We start from the raw sequence: 20,844 nt of genomic DNA on the forward strand, positions 1-20,844 counted from the left end.
CGCTTCCATTTGTTAGAATCAAATCTATCATTTGAAAAAACAAACCAACAATTAAATGCGTGAACGCAAGGTTTCTTACTTCGATCTTTGAACAGTTTGTTTGTTGCATGCAATATAATTGCCACTTAAACAAAATGTTGTCTTCGTGTCAAATGCTTTGGTACAAGCCATGCCAAACACTTGAAAAGAATTCCAAATCAGCTGGTTTGCCTGTTTTACAAATCTGTCTCATCCAATCTAATACTTCGCACAAAATATCGCCCAACGTGGGGCTCGAACCCACGACCGTTGGATTAAGAGTCCAACGCTCTACCGACTGAGCTAGCCGGGCGCACAAGGTTGCAGTCGACTCAAAATGCGTAAACCTTCCAAGCAATACACATCACATAGGTGTGAACATACGACAATGGCAAAGGTTCGAACTTTCTGTTTTGAACAAGCCTTATGTATACATGCAGTTAACACATCGGCTCGTTGGTCTAGGGGTATGATTCTCGCTTAGGGTGCGAGAGGTCCCGGGTTCAAATCCCGGACGAGCCCTTCTAGAACACTTTTGGTCGCAACGTACAAGTACATTTTAAATGACTGAGTAATCGATACACGTCTGTCTTATATTGTACGCTTCTGTGCATTACAATCAAATCTATCATTTGAAAAAACAAACCAACAATTAAATGCGTGAACGCAAGGTTTCTTACTTCGATCTTTGAACAGTTTGTTTGTTCAATGCAATATAATTGCCACTTAAACAAAATGTTGTTTTCGTGTCAAATGCTTTGGTACAAGCCATGCCAAACACTTGAAAAGAATTCCAAATCAGCTGGTTTGCCTGATTTACAAATCTGTCTCGGCGAGAGGTCCCGGGTTCAAATCCCGGACGAGCCCTTCTATAACACTTTTGGTCGCAACGTACACGTATATTTTGAATGACTGGGTTATGTAAACAATCTGTCTTATATCGCTCGCTTCCATTTGTTAGAATCAAATCTATCATTTGAAAAAAACCAACAAACAATTAAATGCGTGAACGCAACGTTTCTTACTTTGATCTGTAAACAGTTTGTTTGTTCAATGCAATATAATTGCCACTTAAACAAAATGTTGTCTTTGTGTCAAATGCTTTGGTACAAATCATTCCAAACAATTGAAAAAAAGCCAAATCAGACACTTTATCGGAACTGCAAATTTTTCTTATCCAATCTAATACTTCGCACAAACTATCGCCTAATGGGGGGCTCGAACCCACGACAGTTGGACTAAGAGTCCAACGCTCTACCGACTGAGCTAGCCGGGCGCACAAGGTTGCAGTCGACTCAAAATGCGTAAACCTTCCAAGCAATACATATCACATAGGCGTGAATAGACGACAATGGCAAAGGATCGAACTTTCTGGTTAAAACAACTCTTGTTTATACGTGCAGTTGACACATCGGCTCGTTGGTCTAGGGGTATGATTCTCGCTTTGGGTGCGAGAGGTCCCGGGTTCAAATCCCGGACGAGCCCTTCTATAACACTTTTGGACGCAACGTACAAGTACATTTTAAATTACTGGGTAATCGATACACGTCTGTCTTATATTGTACGCTTCCATGTCTTACAATCAAATCTATCATTTGAAAAAACAAACCAACAATTAAATGCGTGAACGCAAGGTTTCTTACTTCGATCTTTGAACAGTTTGTTTGTTACATGCAATATAATTGCCACTTAAACAAAATGTTGTCTTCGTGTCAAATGCTTTTGTACAAGCCATGCCAAACACTTGAAAAGAATTCCAAATCAGCTGGTTTGCCTGATTTACAAATCTGTCTCATCCAATCTAATACTTCGCACAAAATATCGCCCAACGTGGGGCTCGAACCCACGACCGTTGGATTAAGAGTCCAACGCTCTACCGACTGAGCTAGCCGGGCGCACAAGGTTGCAGTCGACTCAAAATGCGTAAACCTTCCAAGCAATACACATCACATAGGTGTGAACATACGACAATGGCAAAGGTTCGAACTTTCTGTTTTGAACAAGCCTTATGTATACATGCAGTTAACACATCGGCTCGTTGGTCTAGGGGTATGATTCTCGCTTTGGCTGCGAGAGGTCCCGGGTTCAAATCCCGGACGAGCCCTTCTAGAACACTTTTGGTCGCAACGTACAAGTACATTTTAAATGACTGAGTAATCGATACACGTCTGTCTTATATTGTACGCTTCCGTGCATTACAATCAAATCTATCATTTGAAAAAACAAACCAACAATTAAATGCGTGAACGCAAGGTTTCTTACTTCGATCTTTGAACAGTTTGTTTGTTACATGCAATATAATTGCCACTTAAACAAAATGTTGTCTTCGTGTCAAATGCTTTGGTACAAGCCATGCCAAACACTTGAAAAGAGTCCAACGCTCCACCGACTGAGCTAGCCGGGCGCACAAGGTTGCAGTCGACTCGAAATGCGTAAATCTTCCAAGCAATACACATCACATAGGTGTGAACTTACGACAATGGCAAAGGTTCGAACTTTCTGTTTTGAACAAGCCTTATGTATACATGCAGTTAACACATCGGCTCGTTGGTCTAGGGGTATGATTCTCGCTTTGGGTGCGAGAGGTCCCGGGTTCAAATCCCGGACGAGCCCTTCTAGAACACTTTTGGTCGCAACGTACAAGTATATTTTGAATGACTGGGTTATCGAAACAATCTGTCTTATATCGCACGCTTCCATTTGTTAGAATCAAATCTATCATTTGAAAAAACAAACCAACAATTAAATGCGTGAACGCAAGGTTTCTTACTTCGATCTTTGAACAGTTTGTTTGTTGCATGCAATATAATTGCCACTTAAACAAAATGTTGTCTTCGTGTCAAATGCTTTGGTACAAGCCATGCCAAACACTTGAAAAGAATTCCAAATCAGCTGGTTTGCCTGATTTACAAATCTGTCTCATCCAATCTAATACTTCGCACAAAATATCGCCCAACGTGGGGCTCGAACCCACGACCGTTGGATTAAGAGTCCAACGCTCTACCGACTGAGCTAGCCGGGCGCACAAGGTTGCAGTCGACTCAAAATGCGTAAACCTTCCAAGCAATACACATCACATAGGTGTGAACATACGACAATGGCAAAGGTTCGAACTTTCTGTTTTGAACAAGCCTTATGTATACATGCAATTAACACATCGGCTCGTTGGTCTAGGGGTATGATTCTCGCTTAGGGTGCGAGAGGTCCCGGGTTCAACTCCCGGACGAGCCCTTCTATTACACTTTTGGTCGCAACGTACAAGTACATTTTAAATGACTGGGTTATTGATACACGTCTGTCTTATATCGTACGCTTCCGTGCCTTACAATCAAATCTATCATTTGAAAAAACAAACCAACAATTAAATGCGTGAACGCAAGGTTTCTTACTTCGATCTTTGAACAGTTTGTTTGTTCAATGCAATATAATTGCCACTTAAACAAAATGTTGTTTTCGTGTCAAATGCTTTGGTACAAGCCATGCCAAACACTTGAAAAGAATTCCAAATCAGCTGGTTTGCCTGATTTACAAATCTGTCTCATCCAATCTAATACTTCGCACAAAATATCGCCCAACGTGGGGCTCGAACCCACGACCGTTGGATTAAGAGTCCAACGCTCTACCGACTGAGCTAGCCGGGCGCACAAGGTTGCAGTCGACTCAAAATGCGTAAACCTTCCAAGCAATACACATCACATAGGTGTGAACATACGACAATGGCAAAGGTTCGAACTTTCTGTTTTGAACAAGCCTTATGTATACATGCAGTTAACACATCGGCTCGTTGGTCTAGGGGTATGATTCTCGCTTTGGGTGCGAGAGGTCCCGGGTTCAAATCCCGGACGAGCCCTTCTAGAACACTTTTGGTCGCAACGTACAAGTACATTTTAAATGACTGAGTAATCGATACACGTCTGTCTTATATCGCACGCTTCCATTTGTTAGAATCAAATCTATCATTTGAAAAAACAAACCAACAATTAAATGCGTGAACGCAAGGTTTCTTACTTCGATCTTTGAACAGTTTGTTTGTTACATGCAATATAATTGCCACTTAAACAAAATGTTGTCTTCGTGTCAAATGCTTTGGTACAAGCCATGCCAAACACTTGAAAAGAGTCCAACGCTCTACCGACTGAGCTAGCCGGGCGCAGAAGGTTGCAGTCGACTCAAAATGCGTAAATCTTCCCAGCAATACACATCACATAGGTGTGAACATACGACAATGGCAAAGGTTCGAACTTTCTGTTTTGAACAAGCCTTATGTTTCCAGCAGTTAACACATCGGCTCGTTGGTCTAGGGGTATGATTCTCGCTTTGGGTGCGAGAGGTCCCGGGTTCAAATCCCGGACGAGCCCTTCTATAACACTTTTGGTCGCAACGTACAAGTATATTTTGAATGACTGGGTTATCGAAACAATCTGTCTTATATCGCTCGCTTCCATTTGTTAGAATCAAATCTATCATTTGAAAAAAACCAACAAACAATTAAATGCGTGAACGCAAGGTTTCTTACTTCGATCTTTGAACAGTTTGTTTGTTACATGCAATATAATTGCCACTTAAACAAAATGTTGTCTTCGTGTCAAATGCTTTGGTACAAATCATTCCAAACAATTGAAAAAAAGCCAAATCAGCCACTTTATCGGAACTGCAAATTTTTCTTATCCAATCTAATACTTCGCACAAACTATCGCCTAACGGGGGGCTGGAACCCACGACAGTTGGACTAAGAGTCCAACGCTCTACCGACTGAGCTAGCCGGGCGCACAAGGTTGCAGTCGACTCAAAATGCGTAAACCTTCCAAGCAATACATATCACATAGGCGTGAATAGACGACAATGGCAAAGGATCGAACTTTCTGGTTAAAACAACTCTTGTTTATACGTGCAGTTGACACATCGGCTCGTTGGTCTAGGGGTATGATTCTCGCTTTGGGTGCGAGAGGTCCCGGGTTCAAATCCCGGACGAGCCCTTCTATAACACTTTTGGACGCAACGTACAAGTACATTTTAAATGACTGGGTTATCGATACACGTCTGTCTTATATCGTACGCTTCCGTGCCTTGCAATCTAATCTATCATTTGAAAAAACAAACCAACAATTAAATGCGTGAACGCAAGGTTTCTTACTTCGATCTTTGAACAGTTTGTTTGTTACATGCAATATAATTGCCACTTAAACAAAATGTTGTCTTCGTGTCAAATGCTTTTGTACAAGCCATGCCAAACACTTGAAAAGAATTCCAAATCAGCTGGTTTGCCTGATTTACAAATCTGTCTCATCCAATCTAATACTTCTCACAAAATATCGCCCAACGTGGGGCTCGAACCCACGACCGTTGGATTAAGAGTCCAACGCTCTACCGACTGAGCTAGCCGGGCGCACAAGGTTGCAGTCGACTCAAAATGCGTAAACCTTCCAAGCAATACACATCACATAGGTGTGAACATACGACAATGGCAAAGGTTCGAACTTTCTGTTTTGAACAAGCCTTCTGTATACATGCAGTTAACACATCGGCTCGTTGGTCTCGGGGTATGATTCTCGCTTTGGGTGCGAGAGGTCCCGGGTTCAAATCCCGGACGAGCCCTTCTAGAACACTTTTGGTCGCAACGTACAAGTACATTTTAAATGACTGAGTAATCGATACACGTCTGTCTTATATTGTACGCTTCCGTGCATTACAATCAAATCTATCATTTGAAAAAACAAACCAACAATTAAATGCGTGAACGCAAGGTTTCTTACTTCGATCTTTGAACAGTTTGTTTGTTACATGCAATATAATTGCAACTTAAACAAAATGTTGTCTTCGTGTCAAATGCTTTGGTACAAGCCATGCCAAACACTTGAAAAGAGTCCAACGCTCTACCGACTGAGCTAGCCGGGCGCACAAGGTTGCAGTCGACTCAAAATGCGTAAATCTTCCCAGCAATACACATCACATAGGTGTGAACATACGACAATGGCAAAGGTTCGAACTTTCTGTTTTGAACAAGCCTTATGTTTCCAGCAGTTAACACATCGGCTCGTTGGTCTAGGGGTATGATTCTCGCTTTGGGTGCGAGAGGTCCCGGGTTCAAATCCCGGACGAGCCCTTCTATAACACTTTTGGACGCAACGTACAAGTATATTTTGAATGACTGGGTTATCGAAACAATCTGTCTTATATCGCTCGCTTCCATTTGTTAGAATCAAATCTATCATTTGAAAAAAACCAACAAACAATTAAATGCGTGAACGCAACGTTTCTTACTTTGATCTGTAAACAGTTTGTTTGTTCAATGCAATATAATTGCCACTTAAACAAAATGTTGTCTTTGTGTCAAATGCTTTGGTACAAATCATTCCAAACAATTGAAAAAAAGCCAAATCAGCCACTTTATCGGAACTGCAAATTTTTCTTATCCAATCTAATACTTCGCACAAACTATCGCCTAACGGGGGGCTCGAACCCACGACAGTTGGACTAAGAGTCCAACGCTCTACCGACTGAGCTAGCCGGGCGCACAAGGTTGCAGTCGACTCAAAATGCGTAAACCTTCCAAGCAATACATATCACATAGGCGTGAATAGACGACAATGACAAAGGATCGAACTTTCTGGTTAAAACAACTCTTGTTTATACGTGCAGTTGACACATCGGCTCGTTGGTCTAGGGGTATGATTCTCGCTTTGGGTGCGAGAGGTCCCGGGTTCAAATCCCGGACGAGCCCTTCTATAACACTTTTGGACGCAACGTACAAGTACATTTTAAATGACTGGGTTATCGATACACGTCTGTCTTATATCGTACGCTTCCGTGCCTTGCAATCAAATCTATCATTTGAAAAAACAAACCAACAATTAAATGCGTGAACGCAAGGTTTCTTACTTCGATCTTTGAACAGTTTGTTTGTTACATGCAATATAATTGCCACTTAAACAAAATGTTGTCTTCGTGTCAAATGCTTTTGTACAAGCCATGCCAAACACTTGAAAAGAATTCCAAATCAGCTGGTTTGCCTGATTTACAAATCTGTCTCATCCAATCTAATACTTCGCACAAAATATCGCCCAACGTGGGGCTCGAACCCACGACCGTTGGATTAAGAGTCCAACGCTCTACCGACTGAGCTAGCCGGGCGCACAAGGTTGCAGTCGACTCAAAATGCGTAAACCTTCCAAGCAATACACATCACATAGGTGTGAACATACGACAATGGCAAAGGTTCGAACTTTCTGTTTTGAACAAGCCTTATGTATACATGCAGTTAACACATCGGCTCGTTGGTCTAGGGGTATGATTCTCGCTTTGGGTGCGAGAGGTCCCGGGTTCAAATCCCGGACGAGCCCTTCTAGAACACTTTTGGTCGCAACGTACAAGTACATTTTAAATGACTGAGTAATCGATACACGTCTGTCTTATATTGTACGCTTCCGTGCATTACAATCAAATCTATCATTTGAAAAAACAAACCAACAATTAAATGCGTGAACGCAAGGTTTCTTACTTCGATCTTTGAACAGTTTGTTTGTTACATGCAATATAATTGCCACTTAAACAAAATGTTGTCTTCGTGTCAAATGCTTTGGTACAAGCCATGCCAAACACTTGAAAAGAGTCCAACGCTCTACCGACTGAGCTAGCCGGGCGCACAAGGTTGCAGTCGACTCAAAATGCGTAAATCTTCCAAGCAATACACATCACATAGGTGTGAACATACGACAATGGCAAAGGTTCGAACTTTCTGTTTTGAACAAGCCTTATGTATACATGCAGTTAACACATCCGCTCGTTGGTCTAGGGGTATGATTCTCGCTTTGGGTGCGAGAGGTCCCGGGTTCAAATCCCGGACGAGCCCTTCTAGAACACTTTTGGTCGCAACGTACAAGTATATTTTGAATGACTGGGTTATCGAAACAATCTGTCTTATATCGCACGCTTCCATTTGTTAGAATCAAATCTATCATTTGAAAAAAACGAACAAACAATTAAATGCGTGAACGCAACGTTTCTTACTTTGATCTTTAAACAGTTTGTTTGTTCAATGCAATATAATTGCCACTTAAACAAAATGTTGTCTTTGTGTCAAATGCTTTGGTACAAATCATGCCAAACAATTGAAAAAAAGCCAAATACGCCACTTTATCGGAACTGCAAATTTTTCTTATCCAATCTAATACTTCGTACAAACTATCGCCCAACGGGGGGCTCGAACCCACGATCGTTGGATTAAGAGTCCAACGCTCTACCGACTGAGCTAGCCGGGCGCACAAGGTTGCAGTCGACTCAAAATGCGTAAACCTTCCAAGCAATACACATCACATAGGTGTGAACATACGACAATGGCAAAGGTTCGAACTTTCTGTTTTGAACAAGCCTTATGTATACATGCAGTTAACACATCGGCTCGTTGGTCTAGGGGTATGATTCTCGCTTTGGGTGCGAGAGGTCCCGGGTTCAAATCCCGGACGAGCCCTTCTAGAACACTTTTGGTCGCAACGTACAAGTACATTTTAAATGACTGGGTAATCGATACACGTCTGTCTTATATTGTACGCTTCCATGTCTTACAATCAAATCTATCATTTGAAAAAACAAACCAACAATTAAATGCGTGAACGCAAGGTTTCTTACTTCGATCTTTGAACAGTTTGTTTGTTACATGCAATATAATTGCAACTTAAACAAAATGTTGTCTTCGTGTCAAATGCTTTGGTACAAGCCATGCCAAACACTTGAAAAGAGTCCAACGCTCTACCGACTGAGCTAGCCGGGCGCACAAGGTTGCAGTCGACTCAAAATGCGTAAATCTTCCCAGCAATACACATCACATAGGTGTGAACATACGACAATGGCAAAGGTTCGAACTTTCTGTTTTGAACAAGCCTTATGTTTCCAGCAGTTAACACATCGGCTCGTTGGTCTAGGGGTATGATTCTCGCTTTGGGTGCGAGAGGTCCCGGGTTCAAATCCCGGACGAGCCCTTCTATAACACTTTTGGACGCAACGTACAAGTATATTTTGAATGACTGGGTTATCGAAACAATCTGTCTTATATCGCTCGCTTCCATTTGTTAGAATCAAATCTATCATTTGAAAAAAACCAACAAACAATTAAATGCGTGAACGCAACGTTTCTTACTTTGATCTGTAAACAGTTTGTTTGTTCAATGCAATATAATTGCCACTTAAACAAAATGTTGTCTTTGTGTCAAATGCTTTGGTACAAATCATTCCAAACAATTGAAAAAAAGCCAAATCAGCCACTTTATCGGAACTGCAAATTTTTCTTATCCAATCTAATACTTCGCACAAACTATCGCCTAACGGGGGGCTCGAACCCACGACAGTTGGACTAAGAGTCCAACGCTCTACCGACTGAGCTAGCCGGGCGCACAAGGTTGCAGTCGACTCAAAATGCGTAAACCTTCCAAGCAATACATATCACATAGGCGTGAATAGACGACAATGACAAAGGATCGAACTTTCTGGTTAAAACAACTCTTGTTTATACGTGCAGTTGACACATCGGCTCGTTGGTCTAGGGGTATGATTCTCGCTTTGGGTGCGAGAGGTCCCGGGTTCAAATCCCGGACGAGCCCTTCTATAACACTTTTGGACGCAACGTACAAGTACATTTTAAATGACTGGGTTATCGATACACGTCTGTCTTATATCGTACGCTTCCGTGCCTTGCAATCAAATCTATCATTTGAAAAAACAAACCAACAATTAAATGCGTGAACGCAAGGTTTCTTACTTCGATCTTTGAACAGTTTGTTTGTTACATGCAATATAATTGCCACTTAAACAAAATGTTGTCTTCGTGTCAAATGCTTTTGTACAAGCCATGCCAAACACTTGAAAAGAATTCCAAATCAGCTGGTTTGCCTGATTTACAAATCTGTCTCATCCAATCTAATACTTCGCACAAAATATCGCCCAACGTGGGGCTCGAACCCACGACCGTTGGATTAAGAGTCCAACGCTCTACCGACTGAGCTAGCCGGGCGCACAAGGTTGCAGTCGACTCAAAATGCGTAAACCTTCCAAGCAATACACATCACATAGGTGTGAACATACGACAATGGCAAAGGTTCGAACTTTCTGTTTTGAACAAGCCTTATGTATACATGCAGTTAACACATCGGCTCGTTGGTCTAGGGGTATGATTCTCGCTTTGGGTGCGAGAGGTCCCGGGTTCAAATCCCGGACGAGCCCTTCTAGAACACTTTTGGTCGCAACGTACAAGTACATTTTAAATGACTGAGTAATCGATACACGTCTGTCTTATATTGTACGCTTCCGTGCATTACAATCAAATCTATCATTTGAAAAAACAAACCAACAATTAAATGCGTGAACGCAAGGTTTCTTACTTCGATCTTTGAACAGTTTGTTTGTTACATGCAATATAATTGCCACTTAAACAAAATGTTGTCTTCGTGTCAAATGCTTTGGTACAAGCCATGCCAAACACTTGAAAAGAGTCCAACGCTCTACCGACTGAGCTAGCCGGGCGCACAAGGTTGCAGTCGACTCAAAATGCGTAAATCTTCCAAGCAATACACATCACATAGGTGTGAACATACGACAATGGCAAAGGTTCGAACTTTCTGTTTTGAACAAGCCTTATGTATACATGCAGTTAACACATCCGCTCGTTGGTCTAGGGGTATGATTCTCGCTTTGGGTGCGAGAGGTCCCGGGTTCAAATCCCGGACGAGCCCTTCTAGAACACTTTTGGTCGCAACGTACAAGTATATTTTGAATGACTGGGTTATCGAAACAATCTGTCTTATATCGCACGCTTCCATTTGTTAGAATCAAATCTATCATTTGAAAAAAACGAACAAACAATTAAATGCGTGAACGCAACGTTTCTTACTTTGATCTTTAAACAGTTTGTTTGTTCAATGCAATATAATTGCCACTTAAACAAAATGTTGTCTTTGTGTCAAATGCTTTGGTACAAATCATGCCAAACAATTGAAAAAAAGCCAAATACGCCACTTTATCGGAACTGCAAATTTTTCTTATCCAATCTAATACTTCGTACAAACTATCGCCCAACGGGGGGCTCGAACCCACGATCGTTGGATTAAGAGTCCAACGCTCTACCGACTGAGCTAGCCGGGCGCACAAGGTTGCAGTCGACTCAAAATGCGTAAACCTTCCAAGCAATACACATCACATAGGTGTGAACATACGACAATGGCAAAGGTTCGAACTTTCTGTTTTGAACAAGCCTTATGTATACATGCAGTTAACACATCGGCTCGTTGGTCTAGGGGTATGATTCTCGCTTTGGGTGCGAGAGGTCCCGGGTTCAAATCCCGGACGAGCCCTTCTAGAACACTTTTGGTCGCAACGTACAAGTACATTTTAAATGACTGGGTAATCGATACACGTCTGTCTTATATTGTACGCTTCCATGTCTTACAATCAAATCTATCATTTGAAAAAACAAACCAACAATTAAATGCGTGAACGCAAGGTTTCTTACTTCGATCTTTGAACAGTTTGTTTGTTACATGCAATATAATTGCCACTTAAACAAAATGTTGTCTTCGTGTCAAATGCTTTTGTACAAGCCATGCCAAACACTTGAAAAGAATTCCAAATCAGCTGGTTTGCCTGATTTACAAATCTGTCTCATCCAATCTAATACTTCGCACAAAATATCGCCCAACGTGGGGCTCGAACCCACGACCGTTGGATTAAGAGTCCAACGCTCTACCGACTGAGCTAGCCGGGCGCACAAGGTTGCAGTCGACTCAAAATGCGTAAATCTTCCAAGCAATACACATCACATAGGTGTGAACATACGACAATGGCAAAGGTTCGAACTTTCTGTTTTGAACAAGCCTTATGTATACATGCAGTTAACACATCGGCTCGTTGGTCTAGGGGTATGATTCTCGCTTTGGGTGCGAGAGGTCCCGGGTTCAAATCCCGGACGAGCCCTTCTAGAACACTTTTGGTCGCAACGTACAAGTATATTTTGAATGACTGGGTTATCGAAACAATCTGTCTTATATCGCACGCTTCCATTTGTTAGAATCAAATCTATCATTTGAAAAAAACGAACAAACAATTAAATGCGTGAACGCAACGTTTCTTACTTTGATCTTTAAACAGTTTGTTTGTTCAATGCAATATAATTGCCACTTAAACAAAATGTTGTCTTTGTGTCAAATGCTTTGGTACAAATCATGCCAAACAATTGAAAAAAAGCCAAATACGCCACTTTATCGGAACTGCAAATTTTTCTTATCCAATCTAATACTTCGTACAAACTATCGCCCAACGGGGGGCTCGAACCCACGATCGTTGGATTAAGAGTCCAACGCTCTACCGACTGAGCTAGCCGGGCGCACAAGGTTGCAGTCGACTCAAAATGCGTAAACCTTCCAAGCAATACACATCACATAGGTGTGAACATACGACAATGGCAAAGGTTCGAACTTTCTGTTTTGAACAAGCCTTATGTATACATGCAGTTAACACATCGGCTCGTTGGTCTAGGGGTATGATTCTCGCTTCGGGTGCGAGAGGTCCCGGGTTCAAATCCCGGACGAGCCCTTCTAGAACACTTTTGGTCGCAACGTACAAGTACATTTTAAATGACTGAGTAATCGATACACGTCTGTCTTATATTGTACGCTTCTGTGCATTACAATCAAATCTATCATTTGAAAAAACAAACCAACAATTAAATGCGTGAACGCAAGGTTTCTTACTTCGATCTTTGAACAGTTTGTTTGTTCAATGCAATATAATTGCCACTTAAACAAAATGTTGTTTTCGTGTCAAATGCTTTGGTACAAGCCATGCCAAACACTTGAAAAGAATTCCAAATCAGCTGGTTTGCCTGATTTACAAATCTGTCTCGGCGAGAGGTCCCGGGTTCAAATCCCGGACGAGCCCTTCTATAACACTTTTGGTCGCAACGTACACGTATATTTTGAATGACTGGGTTATGTAAACAATCTGTCTTATATCGCTCGCTTCCATTTGTTAGAATCAAATCTATCATTTGAAAAAAACCAACAAACAATTAAATGCGTGAACGCAACGTTTCTTACTTTGATCTGTAAACAGTTTGTTTGTTCAATGCAATATAATTGCCACTTAAACAAAATGTTGTCTTTGTGTCAAATGCTTTGGTACAAATCATTCCAAACAATTGAAAAAAAGCCAAATCAGACACTTTATCGGAACTGCAAATTTTTCTTATCCAATCTAATACTTCGCACAAACTATCGCCTAATGGGGGGCTCGAACCCACGACAGTTGGACTAAGAGTCCAACGCTCTACCGACTGAGCTAGCCGGGCGCACAAGGTTGCAGTCGACTCAAAATGCGTAAACCTTCCAAGCAATACATATCACATAGGCGTGAATAGACGACAATGGCAAAGGATCGAACTTTCTGGTTAAAACAACTCTTGTTTATACGTGCAGTTGACACATCGGCTCGTTGGTCTAGGGGTATGATTCTCGCTTTGGGTGCGAGAGGTCCCGGGTTCAAATCCCGGACGAGCCCTTCTATAACACTTTTGGACGCAACGTACAAGTACATTTTAAATTACTGGGTAATCGATACACGTCTGTCTTATATTGTACGCTTCCATGTCTTACAATCAAATCTATCATTTGAAAAAACAAACCAACAATTAAATGCGTGAACGCAAGCTTTCTTACTTCGATCTTTGAACAGTTTGTTTGTTACATGCAATATAATTGCCACTTAAACAAAATGTTGTCTTCGTGTCAAATGCTTTTGTACAAGCCATGCCAAACACTTGAAAAGAATTCCAAATCAGCTGGTTTGCCTGATTTACAAATCTGTCTCATCCAATCTAATACTTCGCACAAAATATCGCCCAACGTGGGGCTCGAACCCACGACCGTTGGATTAAGAGTCCAACGCTCTACCGACTGAGCTAGCCGGGCGCACAAGGTTGCAGTCGACTCAAAATGCGTAAACCTTCCAAGCAATACACATCACATAGGTGTGAACATACGACAATGGCAAAGGTTCGAACTTTCTGTTTTGAACAAGCCTTATGTATACATGCAGTTAACACATCGGCTCGTTGGTCTAGGGGTATGATTCTCGCTTTGGCTGCGAGAGGTCCCGGGTTCAAATCCCGGACGAGCCCTTCTAGAACACTTTTGGTCGCAACGTACAAGTACATTTTAAATGACTGAGTAATCGATACACGTCTGTCTTATATTGTACGCTTCCGTGCATTACAATCAAATCTATCATTTGAAAAAACAAACCAACAATTAAATGCGTGAACGCAAGGTTTCTTACTTCGATCTTTGAACAGTTTGTTTGTTACATGCAATATAATTGCCACTTAAACAAAATGTTGTCTTCGTGTCAAATGCTTTGGTACAAGCCATGCCAAACACTTGAAAAGAGTCCAACGCTCTACCGACTGAGCTAGCCGGGCGCACAAGGTTGCAGTCGACTCGAAATGCGTAAATCTTCCAAGCAATACACATCACATAGGTGTGAACTTACGACAATGGCAAAGGTTCGAACTTTCTGTTTTGAACAAGCCTTATGTATACATGCAGTTAACACATCGGCTCGTTGGTCTAGGGGTATGATTCTCGCTTTGGGTGCGAGAGGTCCCGGGTTCAAATCCCGGACGAGCCCTTCTAGAACACTTTTGGTCGCAACGTACAAGTATATTTTGAATGACTGGGTTATCGAAACAATCTGTCTTATATCGCACGCTTCCATTTGTTAGAATCAAATCTATCATTTGAAAAAACAAACCAACAATTAAATGCGTGAACGCAAGGTTTCTTACTTCGATCTTTGAACAGTTTGTTTGTTGCATGCAATATAATTGCCACTTAAACAAAATGTTGTCTTCGTGTCAAATGCTTTGGTACAAGCCATGCCAAACACTTGAAAAGAATTCCAAATCAGCTGGTTTGCCTGATTTACAAATCTGTCTCATCCAATCTAATACTTCGCACAAATTATCGCCCAACGTGGGGCTCGAACCCACGACCGTTGGATTAAGAGTCCAACGCTCTACCGACTGAGCTAGCCGGGCGCACAAGGTTGCAGTCGACTCAAAATGCGTAAACCTTCCAAGCAATACACATCACATAGGTGTGAACATACGACAATGGCAAAGGTTCGAACTTTCTGTTTTGAACAAGCCTTATGTATACATGCAATTAACACATCGGCTCGTTGGTCTAGGGGTATGATTCTCGCTTAGGGTGCGAGAGGTCCCGGGTTCAACTCCCGGACGAGCCCTTCTATTACACTTTTGGTCGCAACGTACAAGTACATTTTAAATGACTGGGTTATTGATACACGTCTGTCTTATATCGTACGCTTCCGTGCCTTACAATCAAATCTATCATTTGAAAAAACAAACCAACAATTAAATGCGTGAACGCAAGGTTTCTTACTTCGATCTTTGAACAGTTTGTTTGTTCAATGCAATATAATTGCCACTTAAACAAAATGTTGTTTTCGTGTCAAATGCTTTGGTACAAGCCATGCCAAACACTTGAAAAGAATTCCAAATCAGCTGGTTTGCCTGATTTACAAATCTGTCTCATCCAATCTAATACTTCGCACAAAATATCGCCCAACGTGGGGCTCGAACCCACGACCGTTGGATTAAGAGTCCAACGCTCTACCGACTGAGCTAGCCGGGCGCACAAGGTTGCAGTCGACTCAAAATGCGTAAACCTTCCAAGCAATACACATCACATAGGTGTGAACATACGACAATGGCAAAGGTTCGAACTTTCTGTTTTGAACAAGCCTTATGTATACATGCAGTTAACACATCGGCTCGTTGGTCTAGGGGTATGATTCTCGCTTTGGGTGCGAGAGGTCCCGGGTTCAAATCCCGGACGAGCCCTTCTAGAACACTTTTGGTCGCAACGTACAAGTACATTTTAAATGACTGAGTAATCGATACACGTCTGTCTTATATCGCACGCTTCCATTTGTTAGAATCAAATCTATCATTTGAAAAAACAAACCAACAATTAAATGCGTGAACGCAAGGTTTCTTACTTCGATCTTTGAACAGTTTGTTTGTTACATGCAATATAATTGCCACTTAAACAAAATGTTGTCTTCGTGTCAAATGCTTTGGTACAAGCCATGCCAAACACTTGAAAAGAGTCCAACGCTCTACCGACTGAGCTAGCCGGGCGCAGAAGGTTGCAGTCGACTCAAAATGCGTAAATCTTCCCAGCAATACACATCACATAGGTGTGAACATACGACAATGGCAAAGGTTCGAACTTTCTGTTTTGAACAAGCCTTATGTTTCCAGCAGTTAACACATCGGCTCGTTGGTCTAGGGGTATGATTCTCGCTTTGGGTGCGAGAGGTCCCGGGTTCAAATCCCGGACGAGCCCTTCTATAACACTTTTGGTCGCAACGTACAAGTATATTTTGAATGACTGGGTTATCGAAACAATCTGTCTTATATCGCTCGCTTCCATTTGTTAGAATCAAATCTATCATTTGAAAAAAACCAACAAACAATTAAATGCGTGAACGCAAGGTTTCTTACTTCGATCTTTGAACAGTTTGTTTGTTACATGCAATATAATTGCCACTTAAACAAAATGTTGTCTTCGTGTCAAATGCTTTGGTACAAATCATTCCAAACAATTGAAAAAAAGCCAAATCAGCCACTTTATCGGAACTGCAAATTTTTCTTATCCAATCTAATACTTCGCACAAACTATCGCCTAACGGGGGGCTGGAACCCACGACAGTTGGACTAAGAGTCCAACGCTCTACCGACTGAGCTAGCCGGGCGCACAAGGTTGCAGTCGACTCAAAATGCGTAAACCTTCCAAGCAATACATATCACATAGGCGTGAATAGACGACAATGGCAAAGGATCGAACTTTCTGGTTAAAACAACTCTTGTTTATACGTGCAGTTGACACATCGGCTCGTTGGTCTAGGGGTATGATTCTCGCTTTGGGTGCGAGAGGTCCCGGGTTCAAATCCCGGACGAGCCCTTCTATAACACTTTTGGACGCAACGTACAAGTACATTTTAAATGACTGGGTTATCGATACACGTCTGTCTTATATCGTACGCTTCCGTGCCTTGCAATCAAATCTATCATTTGAAAAAACAAACCAACAATTAAATGCGTGAACGCAAGGTTTCTTACTTCGATCTTTGAACAGTTTGTTTGTTACATGCAATATAATTGCCACTTAAACAAAATGTTGTCTTCGTGTCAAATGTTTTTGTACAAGCCATGCCAAACACTTGAAAAGAATTCCAAATCAGCTGGTTTGCCTGATTTACAAATCTGTCTCATCCAATCTAATACTTCGCACAAAATATCGCCCAACGTGGGGCTCGAACCCACGACCGTTGGATTAAGAGTCCAACGCTCTACCGACTGAGCTAGCCGGGCGCACAAGGTTGCAGTCGACTCAAAATGCGTAAACCTTCCAAGCAATACACATCACATAGGTGTGAACATACGACAATGGCAAAGGTTCGAACTTTCTGTTTTGAACAAGCCTTATGTATACATGCAGTTAACACATCGGCTCGTTGGTCTAGGTGTATGATTCTCGCTTTGGGTGCGAGAGGTCCCGGGTTCAAATCCCGGACGAGCCCTTCTAGAACACTTTTGGTCGCAACGTACAAGTACATTTTAAATGACTGAGTAATCGATACACGTCTGTCTTATATTGTACGCTTCCGTGCATTACAATCAAATCTATCATTTGAAAAAACAAACCAACAATTAAATGCGTGAACGCAAGGTTTCTTACTTCGATCTTTGAACAGTTTGTTTGTTACATGCAATATAATTGCCACTTAAACAAAATGTTGTCTTCGTGTCAAATGCTTTGGTACAAGCCATGCCAAACACTTGAAAAGAGTCCAACGCTCTACCGACTGAGCTAGCCGGGCGCACAAGGTTGCAGTCGACTCAAAATGCGTAAACCTTCCAAGCAATACATATCACATAGGCGTGAATAGACGACAATGGCAAAGGATCGAACTTTCTGGTTAAAACAACTCTTGTTTATACGTGCAGTTGACACATCGGCTCGTTGGTCTAGGGGTATGATTCTCGCTTTGGGTGCGAGAGGTCCCGGGTTCAAATCCCGGACGAGCCCTTCTATAACACTTTTGGACGCAACGTACAAGTACATTTTAAATGACTGAGTAATCGATACACGTCTGTCTTATATCGCACGCTTCCATTTGTTAGAATCAAATCTATCATTTGAAAAAACAAACCAACAATTAAATGCGTGAACGCAAGGTTTCTTACTTCGATCTTTGAACAGTTTGTTTGTTACATGCAATATAATTGCCACTTAAACAAAATGTTGTCTTCGTGTCAAATGCTTTGGTACAAGCCATGCCAAACACTTGAAAAGAGTCCAACGCTCTACCGACTGAGCTAGCCGGGCGCACAAGGTTGCAGTCGACTCAAAATGCGTAAATCTTCCAAGCAATACACATCACATAGGTGTGAACATACGACAATGGCAAAGGTTCGAACTTTCTGTTTTGAACAAGCCTTATGTATACATGCAGTTAACACATCGGCTCGTTGGTCTAGGGGTATGATTCTCGCTTTGGGTGCGAGAGGTCCCGGGTTCAAATCCCGGACGAGCCCTTCTAGAACACTTTTGGTCGCAACGTACAAGTATATTTTGAATGACTGGGTTATCGAAACAATCTGTCTTATATCGCTCGCTTCCATTTGTTAGAATCAAATCTATCATTTGAAAAAAACCAACAAACAATTAAATGCGTGAACGCAACGTTTCTTACTTTGATCTTTAAACAGTTTGTTTGTTCAATGCAATATAATTGCCACTTAAACAAAATGTTGTCTTTGTGTCAAATGCTTTGGTACAAATCATGCCAAACAATTGAAAAAAAGCCAAATACGCCACTTTATCGGAACTGCAAATTTTTCTTATCCAATCTAATACTTCGTACAAACTATCGCCCAACGGGGGGCTCGAACCCACGATCGTTGGATTAAGAGTCCAACGCTCTACCGACGGAGCTAGCCGGGCGCACAAGGTTGCAGTCGACTCAAAATGCGTAAACCTTCCAAGCAATACACATCACATAGGTGTGAACATACGACAATGCCAAAGGTTCGAACTTTCTGTTTTGAACAAGCCTTATGTATACATGCAGTTAACACATCGGCTCGTTGGTCTAGGGGTATGATTCTCGCTTTGGGTGCGAGAGGTCCCGGGTTCAAATCCCGGACGAGCCCTTCTATAACACTTTTGGTCGCAACGTACAAGTACATTTTAAATTACTGGGTAATCGATACACGTCTGTCTTATATTGTACGCTTCCATGTCTTACAATCAAATCTATCATTTGAAAAAACAAACCAACAATTAAATGCGTGAACGCAAGGTTTCTTACTTCGATCTTTGAACAGTTTGTTTGTTACATGCAATATAATTGCCACTTAAACAAAATGTTGTCTTCGTGTCAAATGCTTTTGTACAAGCCATGCCAAACACTTGAAAAGAATTCCAAATCAGCTGGTTTGCCTGATTTACAAATCTGTCTCATCCAATCTAATACTTCGCACAAAATATCGCCCAACGTGGGGCTCGAACCCACGACCGTTGGATTAAGAGTCCAACGCTCTACCGACTGAGCTAGCCGGGCGCACAAGGTTGCAGTCGACTCAAAATGCGTAAACCTTCCAAGCAATACACATCACATAGGTGTGAACATACGACAATGGCAAAGGTTCGAACTTTCTGTTTTGAACAAGCCTTATGTATACATGCAGTTAACACATCGGCTCGTTGGTCTAGGGGTATGATTCTCGCTTTGGGTGCGAGAGGTCCCGGGTTCAAATCCCGGACGAGCCCTTCTAGAACACTTTTGGTCGCAACGTACAAGTACATTTTAAATGACTGAGTAATCGATACACGTCTGTCTTATATTGTACGCTTCCGTGCATTACAATCAAATCTATCATTTGAAAAAACAAACCAACAATTAAATGCGTGAACGCAAGGTTTCTTACTTCGATCTTTGAACAGTTTGTTTGTTACATGCAATATAATTGCCACTTAAACAAAATGTTGTCTTCGTGTCAAATGCTTTGGTAAAAGCCATGCCAAACACTTGAAAAGAGTCCAACGCTCTACCGACTGAGCTAGCCGGGCGCACAAGGTTGCAGTCGACTCAAAATGCGTAAATCTTCCAAGCAATACACATCACATAGGTGTGAACATACGACAATGGCAAAGGTTCGAACTTTCTGTTTTGAACAAGCCTTATGTATACATGCAGTTAACACATCGGCTCGTTGGTCTAGGGGTATGATTCTCGCTTTGGGTGCGAGAGGTCCCGGGTTCAAATCCCGGACGAGCCCTTCTAGAACACTTTTGGTCGCAACGTACAAGTATATTTTGAATGACTGGGTTATCGAAACAATCTGTCTTATATCGCACGCTTCCATTTGTTAGAATCAAATCTATCATTTGAAAAAAACGAATAAACAATTAAATGCGTGAACGCAACGTTTCTTACTTTGATCTTTAAACAGTTTGTTTGTTCAATGCAATATAATTGCCACTTAAACAAAATGTTGTCTTTGTGTCAAATGCTTTGGTACAAATCATGCCAAACAATTGAAAAAAAGCCAAATACGCCACTTTATCGGAACTGCAAATTTTTCTTATCCAATCTAATACTTCGTACAAACTATCGCCCAACGTGGGGCTCGAACCCACGACCGTTGGATTAAGAGTCCAACGCTCTACCGACTGAGCTAGCCGGGCGCAC

At 41.8% G+C, this 20,844-nt stretch overlaps 51 non-coding genes across 51 annotated transcripts; 34 read left to right on the forward strand and 17 right to left on the reverse strand.

Annotated features, from left to right (window-relative positions):
* Window positions 1-258: 258 nt before the first annotated feature.
* Trnak-cuu (transfer RNA lysine (anticodon CUU)) lies at window positions 259-331 on the reverse strand. The gene has a single exon. It is a non-coding gene; the product is annotated as a tRNA-Lys (tRNA).
* Window positions 332-468: 137 nt separating this feature from the next.
* Window positions 469-540, forward strand: Trnap-agg (transfer RNA proline (anticodon AGG)). The gene has a single exon. It is a non-coding gene; the product is annotated as a tRNA-Pro (tRNA).
* Window positions 541-1,431: 891 nt separating this feature from the next.
* Trnap-ugg (transfer RNA proline (anticodon UGG)) lies at window positions 1,432-1,503 on the forward strand. Its single transcript has one exon. It is a non-coding gene; the product is annotated as a tRNA-Pro (tRNA).
* Window positions 1,504-1,840: 337 nt separating this feature from the next.
* Window positions 1,841-1,913, reverse strand: Trnak-cuu (transfer RNA lysine (anticodon CUU)). Its single transcript has one exon. It is a non-coding gene; the product is annotated as a tRNA-Lys (tRNA).
* Window positions 1,914-2,050: 137 nt separating this feature from the next.
* Trnap-ugg (transfer RNA proline (anticodon UGG)) lies at window positions 2,051-2,122 on the forward strand. The gene has a single exon. It is a non-coding gene; the product is annotated as a tRNA-Pro (tRNA).
* A 437-nt stretch (window positions 2,123-2,559) lies between these two features.
* On the forward strand, window positions 2,560-2,631 carry Trnap-ugg (transfer RNA proline (anticodon UGG)). Its single transcript has one exon. It is a non-coding gene; the product is annotated as a tRNA-Pro (tRNA).
* Window positions 2,632-2,967: 336 nt separating this feature from the next.
* On the reverse strand, window positions 2,968-3,040 carry Trnak-cuu (transfer RNA lysine (anticodon CUU)). Its single transcript has one exon. It is a non-coding gene; the product is annotated as a tRNA-Lys (tRNA).
* A 137-nt stretch (window positions 3,041-3,177) lies between these two features.
* Window positions 3,178-3,249, forward strand: Trnap-agg (transfer RNA proline (anticodon AGG)). Its single transcript has one exon. It is a non-coding gene; the product is annotated as a tRNA-Pro (tRNA).
* A 337-nt stretch (window positions 3,250-3,586) lies between these two features.
* Trnak-cuu (transfer RNA lysine (anticodon CUU)) lies at window positions 3,587-3,659 on the reverse strand. Its single transcript has one exon. It is a non-coding gene; the product is annotated as a tRNA-Lys (tRNA).
* Window positions 3,660-3,796: 137 nt separating this feature from the next.
* Window positions 3,797-3,868, forward strand: Trnap-ugg (transfer RNA proline (anticodon UGG)). Its single transcript has one exon. It is a non-coding gene; the product is annotated as a tRNA-Pro (tRNA).
* A 436-nt stretch (window positions 3,869-4,304) lies between these two features.
* Window positions 4,305-4,376, forward strand: Trnap-ugg (transfer RNA proline (anticodon UGG)). Its single transcript has one exon. It is a non-coding gene; the product is annotated as a tRNA-Pro (tRNA).
* A 546-nt stretch (window positions 4,377-4,922) lies between these two features.
* On the forward strand, window positions 4,923-4,994 carry Trnap-ugg (transfer RNA proline (anticodon UGG)). Its single transcript has one exon. It is a non-coding gene; the product is annotated as a tRNA-Pro (tRNA).
* A 337-nt stretch (window positions 4,995-5,331) lies between these two features.
* Window positions 5,332-5,404, reverse strand: Trnak-cuu (transfer RNA lysine (anticodon CUU)). Its single transcript has one exon. It is a non-coding gene; the product is annotated as a tRNA-Lys (tRNA).
* A 137-nt stretch (window positions 5,405-5,541) lies between these two features.
* Trnap-ugg (transfer RNA proline (anticodon UGG)) lies at window positions 5,542-5,613 on the forward strand. The gene has a single exon. It is a non-coding gene; the product is annotated as a tRNA-Pro (tRNA).
* Window positions 5,614-6,049: 436 nt separating this feature from the next.
* Window positions 6,050-6,121, forward strand: Trnap-ugg (transfer RNA proline (anticodon UGG)). Its single transcript has one exon. It is a non-coding gene; the product is annotated as a tRNA-Pro (tRNA).
* Window positions 6,122-6,667: 546 nt separating this feature from the next.
* On the forward strand, window positions 6,668-6,739 carry Trnap-ugg (transfer RNA proline (anticodon UGG)). Its single transcript has one exon. It is a non-coding gene; the product is annotated as a tRNA-Pro (tRNA).
* Window positions 6,740-7,076: 337 nt separating this feature from the next.
* On the reverse strand, window positions 7,077-7,149 carry Trnak-cuu (transfer RNA lysine (anticodon CUU)). Its single transcript has one exon. It is a non-coding gene; the product is annotated as a tRNA-Lys (tRNA).
* Window positions 7,150-7,286: 137 nt separating this feature from the next.
* On the forward strand, window positions 7,287-7,358 carry Trnap-ugg (transfer RNA proline (anticodon UGG)). The gene has a single exon. It is a non-coding gene; the product is annotated as a tRNA-Pro (tRNA).
* Window positions 7,359-7,795: 437 nt separating this feature from the next.
* Window positions 7,796-7,867, forward strand: Trnap-ugg (transfer RNA proline (anticodon UGG)). The gene has a single exon. It is a non-coding gene; the product is annotated as a tRNA-Pro (tRNA).
* Window positions 7,868-8,203: 336 nt separating this feature from the next.
* Window positions 8,204-8,276, reverse strand: Trnak-cuu (transfer RNA lysine (anticodon CUU)). The gene has a single exon. It is a non-coding gene; the product is annotated as a tRNA-Lys (tRNA).
* A 137-nt stretch (window positions 8,277-8,413) lies between these two features.
* Trnap-ugg (transfer RNA proline (anticodon UGG)) lies at window positions 8,414-8,485 on the forward strand. Its single transcript has one exon. It is a non-coding gene; the product is annotated as a tRNA-Pro (tRNA).
* A 436-nt stretch (window positions 8,486-8,921) lies between these two features.
* On the forward strand, window positions 8,922-8,993 carry Trnap-ugg (transfer RNA proline (anticodon UGG)). Its single transcript has one exon. It is a non-coding gene; the product is annotated as a tRNA-Pro (tRNA).
* Window positions 8,994-9,539: 546 nt separating this feature from the next.
* Window positions 9,540-9,611, forward strand: Trnap-ugg (transfer RNA proline (anticodon UGG)). Its single transcript has one exon. It is a non-coding gene; the product is annotated as a tRNA-Pro (tRNA).
* Window positions 9,612-9,948: 337 nt separating this feature from the next.
* Trnak-cuu (transfer RNA lysine (anticodon CUU)) lies at window positions 9,949-10,021 on the reverse strand. Its single transcript has one exon. It is a non-coding gene; the product is annotated as a tRNA-Lys (tRNA).
* A 137-nt stretch (window positions 10,022-10,158) lies between these two features.
* Trnap-ugg (transfer RNA proline (anticodon UGG)) lies at window positions 10,159-10,230 on the forward strand. Its single transcript has one exon. It is a non-coding gene; the product is annotated as a tRNA-Pro (tRNA).
* Window positions 10,231-10,667: 437 nt separating this feature from the next.
* Window positions 10,668-10,739, forward strand: Trnap-ugg (transfer RNA proline (anticodon UGG)). The gene has a single exon. It is a non-coding gene; the product is annotated as a tRNA-Pro (tRNA).
* Window positions 10,740-11,075: 336 nt separating this feature from the next.
* On the reverse strand, window positions 11,076-11,148 carry Trnak-cuu (transfer RNA lysine (anticodon CUU)). Its single transcript has one exon. It is a non-coding gene; the product is annotated as a tRNA-Lys (tRNA).
* A 137-nt stretch (window positions 11,149-11,285) lies between these two features.
* Window positions 11,286-11,357, forward strand: Trnap-ugg (transfer RNA proline (anticodon UGG)). The gene has a single exon. It is a non-coding gene; the product is annotated as a tRNA-Pro (tRNA).
* A 337-nt stretch (window positions 11,358-11,694) lies between these two features.
* Trnak-cuu (transfer RNA lysine (anticodon CUU)) lies at window positions 11,695-11,767 on the reverse strand. Its single transcript has one exon. It is a non-coding gene; the product is annotated as a tRNA-Lys (tRNA).
* Window positions 11,768-11,904: 137 nt separating this feature from the next.
* Window positions 11,905-11,976, forward strand: Trnap-ugg (transfer RNA proline (anticodon UGG)). The gene has a single exon. It is a non-coding gene; the product is annotated as a tRNA-Pro (tRNA).
* Window positions 11,977-12,312: 336 nt separating this feature from the next.
* Trnak-cuu (transfer RNA lysine (anticodon CUU)) lies at window positions 12,313-12,385 on the reverse strand. The gene has a single exon. It is a non-coding gene; the product is annotated as a tRNA-Lys (tRNA).
* A 137-nt stretch (window positions 12,386-12,522) lies between these two features.
* On the forward strand, window positions 12,523-12,594 carry Trnap-cgg (transfer RNA proline (anticodon CGG)). Its single transcript has one exon. It is a non-coding gene; the product is annotated as a tRNA-Pro (tRNA).
* Window positions 12,595-13,485: 891 nt separating this feature from the next.
* On the forward strand, window positions 13,486-13,557 carry Trnap-ugg (transfer RNA proline (anticodon UGG)). The gene has a single exon. It is a non-coding gene; the product is annotated as a tRNA-Pro (tRNA).
* Window positions 13,558-13,894: 337 nt separating this feature from the next.
* Window positions 13,895-13,967, reverse strand: Trnak-cuu (transfer RNA lysine (anticodon CUU)). Its single transcript has one exon. It is a non-coding gene; the product is annotated as a tRNA-Lys (tRNA).
* A 137-nt stretch (window positions 13,968-14,104) lies between these two features.
* On the forward strand, window positions 14,105-14,176 carry Trnap-ugg (transfer RNA proline (anticodon UGG)). The gene has a single exon. It is a non-coding gene; the product is annotated as a tRNA-Pro (tRNA).
* A 437-nt stretch (window positions 14,177-14,613) lies between these two features.
* Trnap-ugg (transfer RNA proline (anticodon UGG)) lies at window positions 14,614-14,685 on the forward strand. The gene has a single exon. It is a non-coding gene; the product is annotated as a tRNA-Pro (tRNA).
* A 336-nt stretch (window positions 14,686-15,021) lies between these two features.
* Window positions 15,022-15,094, reverse strand: Trnak-cuu (transfer RNA lysine (anticodon CUU)). Its single transcript has one exon. It is a non-coding gene; the product is annotated as a tRNA-Lys (tRNA).
* A 137-nt stretch (window positions 15,095-15,231) lies between these two features.
* Trnap-agg (transfer RNA proline (anticodon AGG)) lies at window positions 15,232-15,303 on the forward strand. The gene has a single exon. It is a non-coding gene; the product is annotated as a tRNA-Pro (tRNA).
* Window positions 15,304-15,640: 337 nt separating this feature from the next.
* Trnak-cuu (transfer RNA lysine (anticodon CUU)) lies at window positions 15,641-15,713 on the reverse strand. The gene has a single exon. It is a non-coding gene; the product is annotated as a tRNA-Lys (tRNA).
* A 137-nt stretch (window positions 15,714-15,850) lies between these two features.
* Window positions 15,851-15,922, forward strand: Trnap-ugg (transfer RNA proline (anticodon UGG)). The gene has a single exon. It is a non-coding gene; the product is annotated as a tRNA-Pro (tRNA).
* A 436-nt stretch (window positions 15,923-16,358) lies between these two features.
* Window positions 16,359-16,430, forward strand: Trnap-ugg (transfer RNA proline (anticodon UGG)). The gene has a single exon. It is a non-coding gene; the product is annotated as a tRNA-Pro (tRNA).
* Window positions 16,431-16,976: 546 nt separating this feature from the next.
* On the forward strand, window positions 16,977-17,048 carry Trnap-ugg (transfer RNA proline (anticodon UGG)). Its single transcript has one exon. It is a non-coding gene; the product is annotated as a tRNA-Pro (tRNA).
* A 337-nt stretch (window positions 17,049-17,385) lies between these two features.
* Trnak-cuu (transfer RNA lysine (anticodon CUU)) lies at window positions 17,386-17,458 on the reverse strand. The gene has a single exon. It is a non-coding gene; the product is annotated as a tRNA-Lys (tRNA).
* A 137-nt stretch (window positions 17,459-17,595) lies between these two features.
* On the forward strand, window positions 17,596-17,667 carry Trnap-ugg (transfer RNA proline (anticodon UGG)). The gene has a single exon. It is a non-coding gene; the product is annotated as a tRNA-Pro (tRNA).
* Window positions 17,668-18,104: 437 nt separating this feature from the next.
* Trnap-ugg (transfer RNA proline (anticodon UGG)) lies at window positions 18,105-18,176 on the forward strand. Its single transcript has one exon. It is a non-coding gene; the product is annotated as a tRNA-Pro (tRNA).
* A 437-nt stretch (window positions 18,177-18,613) lies between these two features.
* Window positions 18,614-18,685, forward strand: Trnap-ugg (transfer RNA proline (anticodon UGG)). The gene has a single exon. It is a non-coding gene; the product is annotated as a tRNA-Pro (tRNA).
* Window positions 18,686-19,231: 546 nt separating this feature from the next.
* Trnap-ugg (transfer RNA proline (anticodon UGG)) lies at window positions 19,232-19,303 on the forward strand. The gene has a single exon. It is a non-coding gene; the product is annotated as a tRNA-Pro (tRNA).
* Window positions 19,304-19,640: 337 nt separating this feature from the next.
* Window positions 19,641-19,713, reverse strand: Trnak-cuu (transfer RNA lysine (anticodon CUU)). The gene has a single exon. It is a non-coding gene; the product is annotated as a tRNA-Lys (tRNA).
* Window positions 19,714-19,850: 137 nt separating this feature from the next.
* On the forward strand, window positions 19,851-19,922 carry Trnap-ugg (transfer RNA proline (anticodon UGG)). Its single transcript has one exon. It is a non-coding gene; the product is annotated as a tRNA-Pro (tRNA).
* Window positions 19,923-20,359: 437 nt separating this feature from the next.
* On the forward strand, window positions 20,360-20,431 carry Trnap-ugg (transfer RNA proline (anticodon UGG)). Its single transcript has one exon. It is a non-coding gene; the product is annotated as a tRNA-Pro (tRNA).
* Window positions 20,432-20,767: 336 nt separating this feature from the next.
* On the reverse strand, window positions 20,768-20,840 carry Trnak-cuu (transfer RNA lysine (anticodon CUU)). Its single transcript has one exon. It is a non-coding gene; the product is annotated as a tRNA-Lys (tRNA).
* Window positions 20,841-20,844: the final 4 nt, after the last annotated feature.

Source organism: Phallusia mammillata, chromosome 4 (assembly GCF_965637545.1).
Source record: "Phallusia mammillata chromosome 4, kaPhaMamm4.hap1.1, whole genome shotgun sequence".
Lineage (NCBI taxonomy): Eukaryota > Metazoa > Chordata > Ascidiacea > Phlebobranchia > Ascidiidae > Phallusia > Phallusia mammillata.